Source organism: Myiozetetes cayanensis, unplaced genomic scaffold, assembly GCF_022539395.1.
Source record: "Myiozetetes cayanensis isolate MyiCay16 unplaced genomic scaffold, myiCay2020 scf14, whole genome shotgun sequence".
Taxonomy (NCBI): Eukaryota; Metazoa; Chordata; class Aves; order Passeriformes; family Tyrannidae; genus Myiozetetes; species Myiozetetes cayanensis.
Window position 1 is genome coordinate 674,926 of NW_026087048.1, and position 18,818 is coordinate 693,743.

General features: G+C 41.2%; 1 protein-coding gene across 5 annotated transcripts in view; it reads right to left on the bottom strand.

The window, feature by feature from the left end:
• OTUD7A (OTU deubiquitinase 7A) overlaps positions 1–18,818 on the bottom strand; it is a 108,730-nt gene that overhangs the window by 59,361 nt on the left and 30,551 nt on the right. For all 5 annotated transcript variants that reach the window (XM_050309882.1, XM_050309881.1, XM_050309883.1 and 2 more), the window contains exons 2-4: positions 16,259–16,331; positions 8,788–8,905; positions 8,161–8,267 (exon numbers count right to left, since the gene is read on the bottom strand). The gene's annotated coding sequence lies outside the window, so the exon portion shown is untranslated. The remainder of the gene's footprint in view (positions 1–8,160; positions 8,268–8,787; positions 8,906–16,258; positions 16,332–18,818) is intronic.

Consider the following 18,818-nt stretch of genomic DNA (forward strand, 5'->3'; position numbering starts at 1 on the left):
TGATCAAACTCCTCTGCTTTGCTGCTGCTCAGAAGCTCAAAGTATAGCAGAGCTGATTGGGAGTTGTTGTCAATTGTTTTTAGAAACAATGTTTTAGCACTTTGGGAAATACAAACTTTCAATTTATTAGAATTTCTTCAAAGACATAAGGCAGAAAATTGTTCTGCCTGACCAACAGGTCTGCTCATTAGCCAGAAATGCCAAGAACAAAGAAAAAACCCTGTTACTGTTGGTTCAGAATAAAAAGTTGTGGATATGGAGCAGGAATGATTTCAGCCAAGATCCCTAACTTCAGGTAGGTTTTATATGAAATACAAATGGCTGGGTGGAGGAGTGGCAAAGACAAAATTATTACCTCACGTGGGGAGCTGGTCCCACAGCAGATCAGTGTTTGGTAAGACAGATGCTCTAAAGACAGGCAAGGCTACAAACCACACAAAAGGAAGAAAGAAAAAAACCACCCAACAGAAAACCCAAAAAAGAGTTTGCTTGAAACCATGTTCTTCTACCACCTGAAAAACAGCAGCCCAGCGAGCGGATCAAGGTGGTGGCTTAAGGAATGACCAACCACAGGGTAGGACACAGGGAACAGGGTTACTCTCATGGCCTGTTTAGTTTGGCAGAATCTTCTGTGAAAAAAGGAGGGGTTTGTTTTCGATGTCAGGCACTGCACTAAAGCAGTCAGTCTGCCTGGTGCAGTAGGCATAAGCATGATAACAAAAGCATCTCTGCCATCATCCCCGTGTTCAGCACAAATCCAAACCAGCCCCATTCCAGCCACTGGGAAGAAAATTAACTCTACCCCAGCCAAAACCAGCAGATGTGCAAATTCACTCATTTGAGTCAGCTTTTCTCTTATTTACATATGCTTTGGAAAAAACTCTTGTTTTTCCCGTTGCTGAACCAGTCAATTAACCAGCAGCATTTTCCACTTCATGACAGACAGAATGAGCTCATTTCTTGGAGCAGTCAGTAGACACTGAAAAGCAAACCATCTATGGGGAGTTCATAATATTTGAAAATGTGAAAAGGTACAAGCTGAACTTTATCTAGATGATAATAATTTGGTTTTTCAAGCACTAGCTTCAAAGTAAAAGAGATGATGTCAGGAAAAGAAGGTCACTACCATCAACTAGTCAAATATTTGAACATGGATCAGAACCAAGCTCATGCCATCAGTATTTTTGTTTTAATTAGGATAAAAATGGATCTGCTTATGTACAACATAATATATGCAACTCAGGAACTACAGAGCAGCTACTATTTTTTTTATGTACAACATTAATGTTTTCTGTGATGATGATCTCTAAACACTAGAGGCTTTAACTAAAAAGAAGAAAAAATAAACCACTTTCATAAATAGATTTCCTCCAAAAGGGATTTGGTTGCAAAGAACTCAGGCAACTTCAAACAATCCTGAATCTGACCTGTGAATTTTTACACAGTTTATGTGACCAAATTTCTACTCCACATACACAAATCCACATCTGCTTGATTAAATTAGACTGTCAGTCTCCTGAAGTAAAGCCATAGCCAAAAGGCCCAAAATTACGTAAACAACCTCCAGCAGGAGGCTGAAAATCTGGGTCTTTACTTTCTCTGTAATTCAAATGATAGAATGTAAGCTCTCAAAGAGAAAGACATTCAGAAAACGTATATTATAATTGCCATTGCTACTTACAGATAAGCACTAAACTTTCCCATAATACTTTCCCTCTCCAAAGTCAGACACTGAATAGAATGTCAGCCCAGCCAGAGGCCCCACCAAAAGCTGACCAGTATTCTTGCACTAGGCCTTAAAAACAGCACTGTGGTTGTGAAAGCGAGGAATAAAGTTAATTACAATAGCCCATCAGAAGCTGAACTAACAAGCATAAGCATGATAAGCAACATACAGGCCCTGTGATCTTCCAAACTTACAAACAGCTCCAACATTTTTCAGAAATAGAAGGCAGAGCTCAGTGCTGAAGGTGCAGATGTCTTCAGTTTTGTCTGGACACACCTACCTACCTTTAGTTAGTAACAACACACAAATACCAGCTTTGAAGCACACCTATGAATTCACAGAATCAAGAAATCAATTCCACATGTAGCAAACTTAGCTGGAAAATCCTATCAGCTTTGCAGGAAATTCTTCTGCAAGCAGAAGAAAGAAGGGAGCCTCATCTTCTTTGGATTTCTGTCCTTTAATACCCTAAACCTCTGCAGCCAGCAGCACATCCCAGGGTCAGTCCAGACCCTGCACTGTGCAGACATCTGCTGTCAGACAGTTCAGAAAACAAGTACTGTTCTAGTTTCAGGGCTTTTTTCCTCCACCAGACAAAATTTCACAAATTTTATAAGCATTGTATAACCTTGGATAATTCTAACTAATTTTCAAATTCTACAATGGTTTCAGTGGAAGTGGGAACGAGGATACATGGATAGATGGGAATCAATCTCACTAGAGAGACTTGGAAAAACAGGCTGAAAATGCCTTCCCTTGTCTATGCCACGTGAGGTCAGTCCCAGACTGCATGCCTTGTAGAATGGTATTACCCAGCCATGTCTGATTTCAAATCTGCATTTCCAGCCCAGCATAACCCTGATCTGTAGATCCCAGTGCTAGAGCTGAAGGTTTCCCATCTAATCAGCCTTTCTTCTTACCAAGAGATGAAAAACACAGTGCAGAAATGCCAGAATGCTTGGTCTGCAGCCAAGCCCACCTGCAAGGGGAGATGTGAAGGTCTCCCTGCACAGTTAACAGGTGGGGACAGGCTCTGCTAGGGTGCTTGAGTTGTGCTTTGGAGTCTTTGGGATTCTAGGTTCTCAATTCCAGGAAGATGGTTAAAGTCTTATCATAGAAACCCTTGGCTATATAGATTGCTTAAAAGTAGCAATCAATTTTGTCAACTAATTTTGGATTAGTTCAGACATTACAAGAAATGTTTCCATAGTATTTCATTATCTGTACCAACAATTAAATACTAAATATACATATATTAGTGTTTCCTTATTCTGCAGGACAGTGATATACCATTTTCTTTTTTGTCCTGTGAAGCAGGAATATTATCATCACTTCTCTTTCTTTGAAGAATCTGTTATACTTATTTATGCAAGAGAAAGAAATAGGAGATTTCCTGGTTCAAGAACATGGCCTGGAAATTAACAGCCACAGTGCATCTCAGTTTTCACTATAATACTGTGTACCAAACCATTTTAATCACTTAGAATCCTTTTCTTTTCTTTTTTTTTTTTTTAACTGCTGGGCTTATAAAAGCTGAACTTCTGGGAAGAATAAAGTTATTTTGCATAAAGCTCTACTTAGCTGCAGCTTTCAAATAAAAGTCATCTGCATAAATACTGGAATGTGTTACACCCTTTTTTCTTTCTAATGAAAAAAGAGATATTTTTCTGTTATTTTTATAGGCACCCTGGGAATTCCCACACTGCTTGTACTTCCTATACTGCAAAGGATTTGATCCAGCAGACAAGATAACTGGACAGGCACTGGCTTTGTTATTTGTGCCACTCTGAGGAGCTGTTGCAGCCTCAGCACCCAGAGCACCCCAGCCTCACAGAGCTATGGCAGCTAAGTCAGCCGGCACTCGAGAGCAAGAAGCACCCTTAGCATTTTTAAGGTCCTGTCATGTCCTGTTACAGGAGCTGTTCTTGATGGCCAAGGGCAGTGACCAGTGTGGCTGCAGCAACGCCAGCACACAGAAGAGACAAGTGGCTGCCTCTTGGGTGGCATCTCCCCTTAGTGATGCTTTAATCACCACAAGAATCAGAATTCTATTTAACAAACTGCCTTGTTTCATCACAGTGTCGAGCAATTCAGCAGCTGCTTTCAGAATCAATGAAAAAAATACTGAAGTGATTTCTTGTGCCCATTAGAATCTCTGTTGAGAGCAGTCATCAAAAAGAGTGCAAATCTTTCTTAATTTCTGCATAAAGGGAAAGATCATTCCCTCACAAAATAAAATACCTCACCATAAAAATTCATCCAATTACTTACACAACTTTTTCACATCCTGCCTGTTTAATAAGAAAAATAAGACATTTGTTAGTTTATTACACCACCAGTGCACAATTCATTTTTATGACCCAGCTACAATAAATAACACAAATGAAACAGGCAAATCTCATAGCCTCCAGTGAAACAATATTTGGAACTTAATTACATGCAGTACACATTTTGCAAAGGATGCAGACTCAGTTCCAAATTTAGCAAAATGTGATCAGGAAATAAGTGTCTGGAACTTAACCACAGTGTTTGTTTGACCCTTTTCACTCTGGAAACCTACTATTTGCCAAACATCATTTCAGCTTTATAAGAGTGTTAAAGCTCCTCCTCTAGTCCTCTGTAAAGAATTAACTGTTCCATGATAAGATGTTTTTAGAATCTTACTGGTCTAATTTACACTGTAACTTAAAGTTGCTCTATGGGTAAAGTCTCCACAGAATTTTTAATAACTGTGATTAACAAACGACGCCAGTTTTTCACGCTTTAAATACAGGGAGGCAGCTCAAAAGAAATGTGAGAGGAGATGATTCCTTGGAAGGGAGTTCCTCTCTGTCCTCCCTACCAGCTTATCAACTGGCTCCCTCTTCTTTCAGCTATAAAAGCAGTACCAGCTCCTCCCCCCACATGCACTCTGCCCTTGTACACACTGACACCACCGAGAGATCAGGTTTGGACAGTCTCTGTTTAATTTTACTGACATTCTTTTTGTCTTTTCAAGAGGGGTAACTCAGAACTACCTGAATTCACTCACAAGCGTGTGACTGGATGAACTTAGGCTGGGCTGTAGTTTAGTTCTGAAATGCTGAAACTGCTCCAGAGCCCATCAGCACCCAGAACAGATGGACATACTTGGACCTGTTCTGATTGTAAAGGTTTAACACATTCTAATCACCCTACCTAAAACAGTAATACTTCAAGAGAGGTACAGATCATATTTTCACCACGTGGCCATGTCCATAGCTCAGTCTGTGCTCATGTGCACATCGTGTTACTGACAGTGAAAACAGTGGGGCAGAAATCCTCCTGGATTTCATGCTAAATAACTAAAAAAGGAGTGTTGGAGTACCACAAAAGTACACTGCATGAAATATTCCAGCTGTATCCTTCTACTGCTCTATATTGGTAATTTTCATGTTATAATATATTAAGGTCTTCTTAGGTTAAGGTGTATTTCTTTAGAATGACAGACTTGCTCTAAACTGAACCAGCAAATATTTTTTTTCTTAAATTACATCCTAATGATTAGACTGTCCAGTGAGAACCTTTTATTTAAAGGATACATTTAATTCTTTTCACCCATCTTTTGGACTACCTACCTTGGAAAAACAATTTGCAGAGAAAAAGGAATCTTCAAGACAAACAAAAAATTGCTGAAATTCCAGGAGAAACTACCATGGACAATACTGTCTGAGATATTAATTTTTTTTTTTAATACACTGGCCTGAAGAGCTCTGTGAAGCTGCTGCTTTAGAGACATGGATTCAGTTACAGCAAAAAACATGATTTATACAGTTTGTGCAAAAGAGAATGAATCTCTTTTCTCACTGTGGAAAGTGAGATTTTACAGAAGTATTTTACTCTATTTCTGGTAATTAGCAAAAGTATTTTGACTGCAGGAGGACTAAGTAAACTAGTCTAGTGCACACTGACAAAATAAGTGATGATCCCTGGGAAGGCAGAGACCAGAGGTAAAGGGCATGAACTGGAGTGTTTGTTTTCTAGGTTTGAAAAAGCAAAGCTCTGTGTTTGCACTCACTGACAGTACGTACCTCATGCAATAACAATATTGTTGCTATTATGTAATAAAATTGTCTCATAATAGACAGTTATTAAAATAATCAATCCAACTAGCAATTAAATCTCAAAATGACAGAGCATTGCCTGTAATTAAAACACACTTTACTTCCACCCACGTTAGGCAGAGCAGCCCGAGTATCCTAAAACAGCAGTTAGTCTTTATTAATTGTACCTTAATGAGGAGTCCTAGGACAAATTCAGTATTGAAATTCAAAGTACCATCAAACGGTACATCATCTTAAATTAGCCTAAAATGAACAGTAACTGCCAAATGATGAATTCTAGAGTCAGCTGCCCATAGTGACAGGTAATGTGCCCCAGTTATTTGCAAAACCACGTCCCTGCTCTGTCATAAGCCAAAGTACTTCTGTAAAAATACTACCCCAGCTATGGCCAAGAGGACATTTAAATAAAACAGAGTAACCTTTCTGTCTTACCACTCTGACTACAAGTTATAGTGACTGCATCAGAAAATCTAAAGTGAGCTTTGTTTGCTATGGATAACCCCCTCCTCACCACAGAAAGGTTGGGACACTCCTGCATCCCAAAGGGGGCAGTTTCCTAGGAGCTCATAGTAGTGTTTGTTGTGCTCTGGGTGGAAACAGCAGATGCCTGATGTCTGATGCAGATGCCTGATGTCTGATGCAGATGTGTAGAGCCAACCAGAATCTGGAAGATTCCTGTGCCAGGGATGAGCCCACAGCAGGCACTGGGAGGGAAGGGGGAGACCCTTGGGCTCATTTGCACCCCAGAGCCCCACCTTGTTAAAGTAGAATGGAGCTTTGCAGGACCTGAACAGGTTACACAGAACAAGCTACAGCAGCAACACAACAACAACACAACAGCACCTCTGGCCTGGAGCTTTGGCCATCCATGCCAGGGCTTGCTTTCCCAAGCTGTGCACCAGGGAGCACACAGGGAAGTCAGTTCTGCAAAGCTGGTAAAACGAATATCCAAGGAAGATCTGGTTTTTGCAACAAATAACTAAAAGCTTAGAAGTGATTTTTGTAATCAAAAAAATGTTTGATGCAAGGTGGAATAACAGATTATTTCATTTCCTCCTTTCTCTTCAGTTCTGCAGGTTCCCTGGTCTACTCTGATTTTCTACTTTTCTAGACCTTGAGAAACAAAATCTAACTAAAGTAGACAGGAGAATTAGACACTTCAGATGCACAAACAAGACACATTGGATAGATCTGGTTTGGATGAGATACATAAGAGTTAATAGTACATACAGTGCTAACCAGTATTACCTGAAAGCAAGGTAGGAGAAGATAAACATACAATGTTAGGACTCTTGAGAACCAAGTTTAGAAGTTTTTTCAGTTAAATTAGGCACAAAATGATGGGAGATTAGAGTCTAACTTGTCTTATGCAGGCACCCCTTATCTCTGTTTGACCACTCTCACCAACAGGAGACTGGAATTGGCTGGAGTCACTGCCCCAGATAAAATAATTACTTTTATAAGATTAAAGAAGCCATTACCATGGATTGCCTTTGCCCCAGCAGAACAGAGCAATGCAATTGTTCAGTGCTGGAGACCTGGCAAGGACAGACAAAGTGAGTCTGACACCCCAGCAGAGAGGCAGAGACGAGTGCAGGGCCCAAACTCACCAGGACTTGGGAAGTGACAGTGGATCCAAAGGAAAAATCCTGTATGCAACACCTGGACACAGCTTCTTCTCCTGACTGAAGTGGATACTTACAAAATCCTCAGCAAGACTCCCAAAGCTTTTACTAACACTATTCTTAATCCTCAACAGCTTAAATAAAAACCAGTGCCCACTGGAAGCTTTTGAACCTCTTGAAGGGAGGTTCAGGAGTCTTCTTTTTCTTCTGTGCTCATCTGTTCAGTACATACATGTCTCACAGAAACATGAATGAGCTTAGTTAAGAATGTGCCAACGAGGAATGCAATTATACTATTTTAAAAACACAGTCAAGGAAGACATATTAGAGTGTTTAGCAAGTCAAAACTAAAAATATAGTTCCCATGTTCTTAATTTTAGTGTAATATTCAAGACAGATGCTGTGGTGTCCAATCAAAACTACAGCCCACGGTTACTCATCATTTTTTTGTGTACATGACAGAGAGTAATTATTTTCAGCTCCATGCAGTTTGCTGCTTTAATTTGCTGAAGGTCCCCTCAAGCACTTCAGTGGACCTCATGTGGCAGGGGAGGAAAAAGTAGCAGGGAAGAATGTCTCAGTCCAGCACTGCTGCCAAGGAAGTGTTGTGTGTAACAAAATTCCAGGGAAGAGAGAAGAGACTTCTGTGTGAATAGTTTGGTTTAAGCAATGTATGCAGCATCACTGAGAAATTCCAGAGCAGAAGCAGGGACAAAATCTGACTTACCATGATAGGTTCTACTTGCAGAAATCTCCCTTCTCTCCTGCATGTCCTAACTCATTTTGGTGAAGCAAATGAGGCAGGCATCCAACACTGGTAAACCCACCTTCTCCCTGGAGAGGGGACAGAGAAATCAGCAAGTAAATGGCAATTCCCAGCAGCTGATATCAGCTAAACACCAGTTATTAAACATGTTGTTCTGTTCACTGTCCAAGGCTGTTACTCTGGGATCTTCCATCTAAGTCACACTGTGGGTTAAACCATGTTATTACACAACAAACTGCTAAGAAATAGAAAAGCAAAGAACCAGGCCCAAAGCAGAACTGCTGCAGCAATTTAACAAGGCACTGGTATGGGTGGGTTTAGGAACTTACACAACAAGCACAGATAAAGGTTCATTTAATGAGTAACACTGCATCATTCATCAGCTCTGTGTTGCCACAGGCAGTAGGCATGCTGGTAGCCTGTTAATAATTTCAGTTGGTTTCTTTGGTTGGCTACACTTAATTGTTGTCAAGCAGAAAACAAATTAACATTTTCCTTTTCTTCACCACGTCCTTGTGCTCAGCATTTCCCCACAACTCAGGGATACATGCTGATTTGGGGGGTGGAGGGATGTGTACAGTTACTTACAGGAATGAGGTAGGTAGGCCCCCTTTTCTGTTCCTAATGTGTTTGCCTATTTAGGAAGACAGGAGGCAACTGTCCAGCTGCTTTACTTCTGATTTTGGAGCTCTGCAGTATCATGTGCCTGTGAGGATGGAGAAAAGACCAGAACATGCTTTACTGTTTTGCTCCACGAGTGACACTGCCAAGTACTGCTCTGCATGCCTTTGGCACACCCAAAGCACACCTTGACCCTGAACACTGACCTGTGCCACTGTTATGGGAAAAGAATGTCTTCCCTTCTGCCAGCTTTGACCATTCCCAAGACTGGATCAAGCACTTCAGTATCTCACTGCTGAGATGACAACAGCTTTTCTATCAAGAACTTGAGCCAGAGCCCAGTCCAATTCAGATTAAGCAAAGTGCACGATCCAGCAGAGAAACAGAAAGGAAACTTTCAGGAGGGAAAGCACCTGCCCACTGGCACACGTGAACCCAGACAGGAGTGTTCTGAAAGGGAACTCAACAAAGCCACTTGGTCTGCCTTGAGAGGGGCATTGCTTTGTCCCTGCAGAGCTGAGCACATCACACCACAGCTTCTGGTAAGTCCAGCCCTCTTCCTGTTTGGTTCAGAGAAACAAAGGCAATTTACCTCAAACCTCAGTTTAGAGGTGCCAGTTTTGACCAGTGCTGTCAGTGACAGAACTGAGTAAATTATTCCAGCTGATCTAATACATTTAGTCCCTTTCTACTTATGAAAAATTCATCTGCAAGTTGAGATTTATTGATTTTTTTTCAAAAAAATATGATTTAAAAAAAACCAACAAACCCCAAACCAACAAAGCACTGCAGCCTGATCTAAAAGAATCCTCAATATTAAGTAAATTAGCCATGAAGCACAGAACTGAGTGGTTTAATGAGCTTTATCTTAAATGTTTTGCTTCCTGACTGGATTTGCAATCATGTTGTAGTTCATCTAGTTTTAACCTGCTTTACTTGCTAAGAGAGCAATAATGATCTGCACATGCTCTTCTCTTACAGCCTGTTTAGTGATACTGGGACCAAATATCATCATTTCTGACAGTGCTAGATTCTGCTCCTTTATTAGTCTATGTGTCATTAATCAAGGTCTTAAAACATACTTCTGTAAAGTTTTTAGGGTTATCATTCTTACAATTTTTAAATACTAAGAATAATCGCTTTCTGGCAATTCTTTTAATTTTTATTCCTCCTAGTTGTAACATATTACACTTTCTCCTCCATATACAACTTGCTTTTTCTTTTGTATTTATGTCAGCAAATCCACGTATTTGTAAAATATATTTCTTTTACAAAGACAGACTGGCAACCTCTCTTTTCTACTTCCCTTCTTCACTCTCTCAGCCGTATTTTTTCCAAGTATATGCTGTCACACAAATTTATTTCAACACAACACACCTTCACTGGTCATTTTTAAAGCCATCAGACACTACAGGTTCAGCTGAGCCTTCACCTGGTGAACCCATGGCAGCCACCCAGAATACTGTCTGAGTTCACCATTCTGTGGAATTCCACTGGAAGGGAAAACAGCTACTGGAACCTGACCAGAAAGAGCCAAGCAGTCTCCATCTTCATACACAGAGTATTTCCAAGGGGTGGTGGTCACAAACACAGCATATTTAAGATTTAGAAAATGAACACATAACTCCATGCAGTTGGGAACTTACGTGCACATTTTTACAAATATCTACTGAATTTCACATGTAAAATGTTACTTAGATTGTTGGCTAAAGATATCACACATTTGCTTCCCAGCATTTTAAGAAACAAGCCAACATGCCAAATCAAGAGGTTTTAAAGAGATTGCTCTTTTAACTCTTGCAGAGGTCTTTATGTCAGACTTCCAGACTGAAACGTTGCCCCCACTTCACTCCAGTTTCACTGAGTGTTTATATTGCTGTGTGCAGATGGTGCAAGCACACAGAATCACACCAAAATTCTCTTAGCTGAGAAATGGAGCTCCAGGTCTTTGAGTTCACCCGATTCCTTCCCAACAGCACCGCTTCTTTCCCAGCACACCTCACACTCAGGCACACAAAGCACTGGGAGCACGTGGTGCATCAGGAACGCTGCTGGGGCAAACCAAGGGAGCTGTTGTGCTGCTCTGGGGCCCTCACAGCCTGCTGGGCACTCACACAACTCACTTAACACTTCCAGAACCAGCACACGTGGAAGAACCACCCAGAGCATCAGTGGCCATCAGAGTGCCCCTTTGTCTCCCTAAAGTTCCATTAAAAACAGCTGTTTTAATTGCAGAGGTGAAACACCAGCCAGGACAAAGCTCTCTCCAGACAGCAAAACACTGAAGTAAAACCGTGAGTGCACAAGGGACTGCAGAGAAAAGTCTCTCCTGGCTTTCTCTATCCCCTGCTAACACCATCCCTGGATCCCTGCATGCACCCACAGGATAACAAATCAGAGGGTAGGAGAAGGAGAGGAAGCAGACTGGTCTCATCCTAACTGGGGGAAGTTCATACAACAGCACAAGCCACGGCCAAGGAGACACAAAACGTGTCTTTGAGTGCAAAAGCCAGGTGGGTACCTGTGATGGTGAATCACAGACTGGAACACAACTGTAAGTGCCAACGCAAGCAATGAACTGGACCTCAGTATTCAAGTCTGCATTCAGCTGTTTGGTTACTCTGTCAAAGTGATTCACACATCGTGAAAGAAAAACAAATGACACAAGTCAAACTGAAACAATTACAAGAAAATTTTTCTGGAAAGAACACGAAACATTTGCAGTCAGTTCTTATAAAGGTAATTAATACTCTCCAAACTCCATCTGTGTCTTGTTTATGGCATAACCAAAATGTGACAATCTCTCACTAATGACTCATGAAGGTTTTGGTGTAGTAATATCTTGGCACGATTAAACTCTAATAAGCACTGCATGTTAATGCATTTATTAATCAATATATTGATCAAATTACTGTTTAAGATCAGATTTAAAATTAATCTTTGAAAATCAAAGCAGACACTTCCAGTCATGCAGATGATGGCTACACCTGTTTTTTTATTACATAGAGTGAGATTTCCAGCTTCAAACTGCAAACAAGAACCTCTGTGAACAACTTTATTCTGATCAGTTCCATCATGAAAGGCTGTAATGGGAACAGTGGAAATGCCCATCTGGAGGTTTAGGCAGAACCTCAGGTTTTGTCAGGATTAGGCACTAAGGTAGTTTTTGTAAGAGCTATTTGAACGCTGACAGAAGCACTGAGGTGTTGGAAAGCTGTCTGTACACTCCCTTTAGCTCTCAGGAGCACATGTCACTGTTGATAGTTTTTGTCCAAAGCTGCAGTTTAAGACATGATAAGCTTCTCAATTATGATTTACATCTGTAGTAACATCATAAAGTCACAGAAAACACAGTAAATGTCTGACTGGTCAAAACCTACAGACACCTTTTTCTAAGGGAAAATTCTCTTTTAATTAAAGACCTTACACATGACATACACTTCTTTATCAAAAAAAGCAAAGGCACTTTTCCAGTGCCTAAATCGAACCTCCCAAGTTTATCCACTATCCACATTCACCTTCTGAAATAAACCAGCTGCAATGGGACTCGAATGAACGGGTGCCACGGCTGGGCTGGCCCAGGCTGGCCCTTCCCACCTGGTGACAACTGCAGGGACAGTCCTGGCCTTTCTGAGTGCAGGAGGGAGCGGGGTTGGAGCTCAGGCAGTGGTTGGAGCTGGGTGTGCATGGCTGGGCTCCACACACATTGCCAAATGCCTGCACGTTAATTCACCGGTAAAATCTGTGGGAAGAGCATCACCCCTACCTGTCCTGTGAATTAACTGAAACATCTCCCTGCCCTTCAACAGCCGAGGAACATTTTACCAAGAGTAAGAAAGACTAAATTATTTCCCTGCCTAGTTACACATCATTAAATTAATCTGACTCTTCTGTGCTGTCAGAACTGCAGCCAGCTGATCCCATCAAGGCTCTGTAAACAGGACTGAGAAATAAATACAAGATCATAAAACTTGGTTTTATCTCCCCAATAGTGTGAACACCTACACTTCATTGAACAAAATCATTTTTTTAAATGCTATCAAATAAGTAGCTCTTTTTCCCCCCTAGCCACTGAAAGCTCAAAGTTCTTAATTTATTGAGTTCTAAGGGGCTTTTTTAAAGTTAAAAATGGAATGGATCTAAAGTTGAACTCCAGAAGCTGATCTTGACTACATATCTATCTGTGCACTTGCATTAAAACATCTCAGAAATCAGGACCCACAGGAACTCCAATACTGAGAAAATACTTTGAAAAAAATTGGTTACATTTCATACTCACAGTGCCTCTCCTGATAAATTCATACCACTTCTGTTTAACTTCACGAAGAAAATGGTTTTTGTTTTGGCTTTTAAATAAAAAGTTACCTGATTTCACCTATCAGCTCAACAAATGCTCATTTTGTTGTCTTACTTTCATTAAAGGGTTAAGTTTCAGGGAACAAAAATTATGTCACATTTCCACACATGCAAAAGCTCCAAGACATGTAATTCAAATCCTAATTATTTTTTCCAATATATAAACCAGTTAGAGGATTTGCAAAGAAAAGAAATTTTTCCCCTTTTATAGTCAGAATACTGAAGAAAAATCCACATAAAAAGATCAAATAAAGGTTAGCTGTAAGCTAAAATACAAGTCTTGTAAAGAATATTTAGTGTGGTGTGCCCCAGCTTTTTGTTAACATTTGAATTCACTGTTTTCATACAAACTCCTAAGAATTGTGCTGTACCCTAAATCACAAACAATTCTAACATTTTTTCTCTCACACGTTGCCATCATTACTAAGATAAAATATTGGAGTAAAAATTTCTTTGTGGATAATACAAAGCCAGCAAGTGCATTGGTGTAGGTTTCAAAATAATTACCATTTGGCTTAACAGTTGAGAAAGTTATTTTTTAAGTCATGCTTTCATTTATTTTGTCTTGAATTTGGCAGAGCTTAAACCCATACAAATCTATTTGCATGATTAGTTTTACTGTTTAGACTGGTCACATAAAGGCAAACACGTAGTCATCAACAGGACAGTGTGTTTGAGATCTTTTGGAACACACAGGAAGAAATCCTAATTTCACTGAGGTCAGAGAAGGTTGTCCAGGAGCTTCACCTGTTAAATATCCTCTGAATATTGTGAGCTCTCTAACTAAGCAAATACACTCAAATCTTGGGGGAAGATCATCAGTGCATCTCAACAGTAACTGACTTTTACCTGTGGATTCTCTTTTTTTTTCCATAGTTTGAAAATTTTTAAATTAAACTGTGTTTCAGTTTAAAAATATATATAAAAATACATGTCTATATATGCATGAGCATATATATATATATATATAAAAATCTGCCTTGCTCATTCATTATCCTTTCCCACGAGCCTCTCAGACTTTGGTACAAGACAGACCTTGAACTACTACTAATCACTAACTACTAATCACTAGTTCTTTTCACTAATCAAAGTTTCTAATCACAACTCTTCTATCATACTCCATTACAGGCATACAAAGTTATTCCTTTTACTAATCTCACAGTATGTCCTTCATTCCTTCTGCCATTCCTAGGCAGAAGATGAATGACTTCTTAATTTCTGATGATTTCCAACTAACTTATCTTCCATAAATTTCTGATAAAAGCTATTTTTAAATTTTATACATGTGCAAAACCCCCACAACAGTAAGTGATCAAAGCTGCACTGAGAACTGTCTTGGGACAGTCCAGGAGCAGAGCAACTTCCAAGGCCTGCAGACACTTCAGGGGGCTGCACGAGGAAAACCTCTGGCTGAGAGCTGTACAAACGTCAGCACTGCAGTGGAGTGCACTGCTGCAAACACAGGCATCCTCTTCCAAAAGAACACCGGAGCAAGCAATTCCAGTGACTCTTTCACATCTACACCAAGCACCCCCTTTGCTGACTTCACAGCAGCAACACAGCCACAGCTCCACCCTCCAAAACATCTTTACAGCACCTCATCAAGTTCACAGGGACAGCTTCACCTTTACAAACAATAAAAGCAATTTTACTTTTAAAAGAACCGTACTTTATTAACTATAAAACACACCTCTAGATACAAAACCTGACAAGCTCTGAAGCCCACTAAGGAAGAGTAGTACTAGGTCATATTCCAAAGTACCTGATCAGCTGTGACAGGACCTCTCTGGTCACTACTGGATGACAAAATATAACCCAAAAGTAGAGCATGCAGTGTGTGCAGATGTCTAAAGGCTCACAGTGTAATGTGCACTCTCCAATTCATCTTAGCTTCACCTCATGAGACCTCTAAATCCTGTTTCACCCAATAAAGCCATTTTCCAGTTGCCACTCTCCTGATAATGCAAAAAGGAAAAAAAAAAGCTATTGACTTAGAGGTTAGTGAGAGGCTTCCTGTAAAAACTGAGAACCTGCCACTGTTTTATGTCATGGTGGAACCAGTTTCTCCTCAGCACTGAGGACTGAGAGCGGAGGAAGGTGGACTGCAGTCAGCCTGGTCCCCACGCTGGGGCTGAGCCATGGCAGGGTCAGTGGCTGCGTGTCCTTCTGTGCTGCTTCCCTGCAGCTCCCCAGGCCTCAGGGGTGGGTGGGAAAAGAATGGACAGCAAAGACAGCGGAACACACAAAGCCTGAGCTGTGCTGAGTGATCATCTGCATCGTGAAATGCCAGCAGAGCAAGCCTGACCTCTGGACAAGAGGAGACTAAGGAAAAAGAAAAATGACTAAGGGAAATTCTCCCTCTGATTTAATGAGGTATGGGGGGGAGAAAATATTGTGAACCACAGGCAATAACTCTCCTACCACTCAAAATAAGTATCTACAGCTCAGATGTCAATGAACGTTTTCCAGGAAAACAATTACTCAAAATCTCTTGTTAGAGGAAGACCAGAAAGAATTAAACCATCTTTCTTGTTTTTCAGAGATGCTCTAAGTGGAAAACATGATGATGACATGATGAGCTGTCACTCGGCTGCAACCCACTCAGTTCTATTACTGCTTGCTACAGCTACTTCAGCATTCACTCAGCTCAGTTACCTTTTATATTCATCACATGCAGCAACTCTCAAATGCCCCTCATGACACAGGGCAGTCCTTGCCCTCAGAGTCCAAACTGATTTGATCTCTTTTTGCTTTATTGCAATTTAGGACTGAACTGTGAAAGAGAGCAGGAACCCTGTTTCCATATCCCTTGGATTCCTGCACCACACGCATTTTTCTCTGCCCTTCCTTTTGCTTTCTAGAAGACTGAGGTTACAGGGTACAGTGCCCCATTTGCATATCAAAAGCAGCAGCACTTTACATAAAAATGAAAAGCAGGCACTTTTCTGGTTTCTGTGACTAAGAGCTCAAGATTTCCTTCCTCTGAATCTGTAACTCCAAAGTCAGGTGTTACTCAGTTCACCAAGACTGGTTCAGATAAACATCTTAAAAGTGAAGAAGCTCCCCCACCATCCAGTGTTACCTGGTACATATTTGCCAGAGACATTTTCTTTCCAGACACTCTTCTGGAGCAGTTAAAGACCTCACTGTCTTACCTGAAAGAACATAAGAAAAACACGCAGTCAAGCACAAAGATCATAAAGAAACAATTCTTATGTATCTCAAGTTGTATTCTCATTGTCTGAGAATGCTGAATGGCACTACCTCACTTACTGGGGTACTTGAGTGTCTTTTTTCAGCTGGTCACTCAGATGTGTCAGGTTCTGTCATTAGAATAAGCAGGAGACTTTCCACTCTACCCAATCTAACAAAAGGACACATATACAGAACCCTGGGCAGGTTCCTGTAACTTCATGCTGAGGTGGGACCTTGCCCTAAGTTTGTACGTGGAGGTGCCCTTTCTGAAGCCCAATGCCCGAGCCTGGTGACAAGGGACACAGCAGCTCTTGGTGCAGACAGGAGCACACCAGGAACTCTAAATTAACCTGGGACCTCTGCCCAGCCCCACGAGGCTCAGCCTTCAGCTCCACAGGAGGCAGAAGAGATTCAAGCACCAGCCCCTGCTGAAGTTCAACATGCCCCAGCTGTACCATACCTACCCTTTACACCCTCGAGGCATCAGACCAACCACCATTAACCTGAAACCACCATCCACCCTCCAAAAAGCAGACAGGCAAATGAATACATGAATACAAAGACATTTATAGCTCTGTTTCTGAGAAAGAGCCTTCCTGCCCCTTGGCAGGGGTCTGTAGCCTAGTGCTTGGCATGCCATGGCTGAGGCTACAGGCACAAGCTGCTGTACCCCTGGAGACACAGTACCTGCCCATCTTGCTCCCCTACCCTTTTTGCTGGTGGTCACAGACATCAGGTAGGTAAGTGCAAAAAGGCTTTAGAAGGGGTAAGAGGGGATGCAACCATGTCCCTTCTCCCCCATAGCATGACTGTGATATGTGACATCAGCTTTAATGACTTCCCTGCCTAGAAACGTACCTGGCCACCCACACAGCCAGACAGAGCAGTGAGCTGGGAACAGCAAAATGAGTGACTCAGAAATACCAGCTGTTTGCCACAGTGTCTCACTACTCCAACAGTGGGTAGTGTTTGAGCTGTCCTTGACCTGCCAAATCCCTCTTCAGCCACTTCCCACCATTAGAAACGTTGATGTGTTTCCAAGTCCTACCATGAATGCATTACCAATTGCACGAGGAAGATCTATCTGTTTCAGATGGTTTAAAATAAAAATAGGTAGCAGACAATTCTTATGCTCAGGAGAATCATGGAATACTGGCAGTCCAGAGGATTACACAGTCCTTTGACCTGTGCCAGCCATTCAAGGTGGTTTATCATTCACAACTCCTCAAGCCCTTGTTGTGCCCTCAGAGACAGCTGATCTGTTTCCCTACATGTCTTCAATGAGAGTCAGATTATTTAAAGAAATTCCACTGGATCAGAAACAAGAACCACTGTTTAAAATCAGGCAGTCTCAACAAACTTCCATCCATTTTCCATCTATTTTTACTTAATAAAGCACACAATGCAATAGGGCAAGCTCAGGAAACACAAATGTGTTTATGAGTACATTGCTATTGGCATAGGAATCTTCATATTAATCCACTTCCCTTTTAAAATAAATTTTCTCAGGTTCTCAAACACATTTTCTGTACCAGTGCTCTGTGCCTTGCACAAAGCCAACAGTCATTCCTCTACCATGTTAGTACAGAGAAGGAACAGAGGAGTGGCTGCACAGAAGACACTGCTGCCATCACCACTCATCTGAAATGCTGTGTCCTTCTACTGCACTTCCAGTGGCCAAAGGGAGAACCTTCTCCAACTGTAAGTTGGCCTTGGCTGCTGAAGTCTTACATCTTACAGTGAATAAATTGTTTTCTCTTTAAAGGCTGCCAAAGCAGGCACTGAATGTAAATATTTGGAGAAAACTGCACCCATCTTCCTGCAAGCACTTGTCTTCATGGATTCTAGATCTGTGCTGATTCTTCCAAGACACTGAAAAGCCAATCCTACACACGAGGTGTTCAAGAACCTGAGTTCCCCACAGGCTGATTGGACTTGTTTGGTTGGAAACAAGTGTGGGAAAAGCAGCCACGTTTCAGTACATGTGGTCCTACCCTTTGGCAGCCCACACCAAACATAAATGAAGGAAAAGGATCTTTCTGTTAAACTTCATAAATTGGTAAGAGATGAAAGGCACACAGAACACAAGAAAGTACTGACACCTGAGCAGTGTGATCCAAGGTAGCTTGGATAACCACTGACAGCTCCACAGGGATAATCCCATTCAGAGCAAGGCTGACTGGATATGCATGTGAGCATTTTTCACTGCTCTTGTGAAACATGGAGAAGAAACTTAAAATTCCCCATGTCAACAGCATATACATTTCTTGGGGGAAAAAAAAAAAATCACAATTCAGCTGTCAAAACTATCTTTTATGTCCAGCACACTCTTCAGTCCAATCCTGCCTTTCTGCCTGCCTGATGAATTCAGAGGTTGTTGCTGGAGCCGCTTCCTCTTGCCTGTCCTATTTAACGAATGTAATTCAAGAGAATAAAATCAACTATTT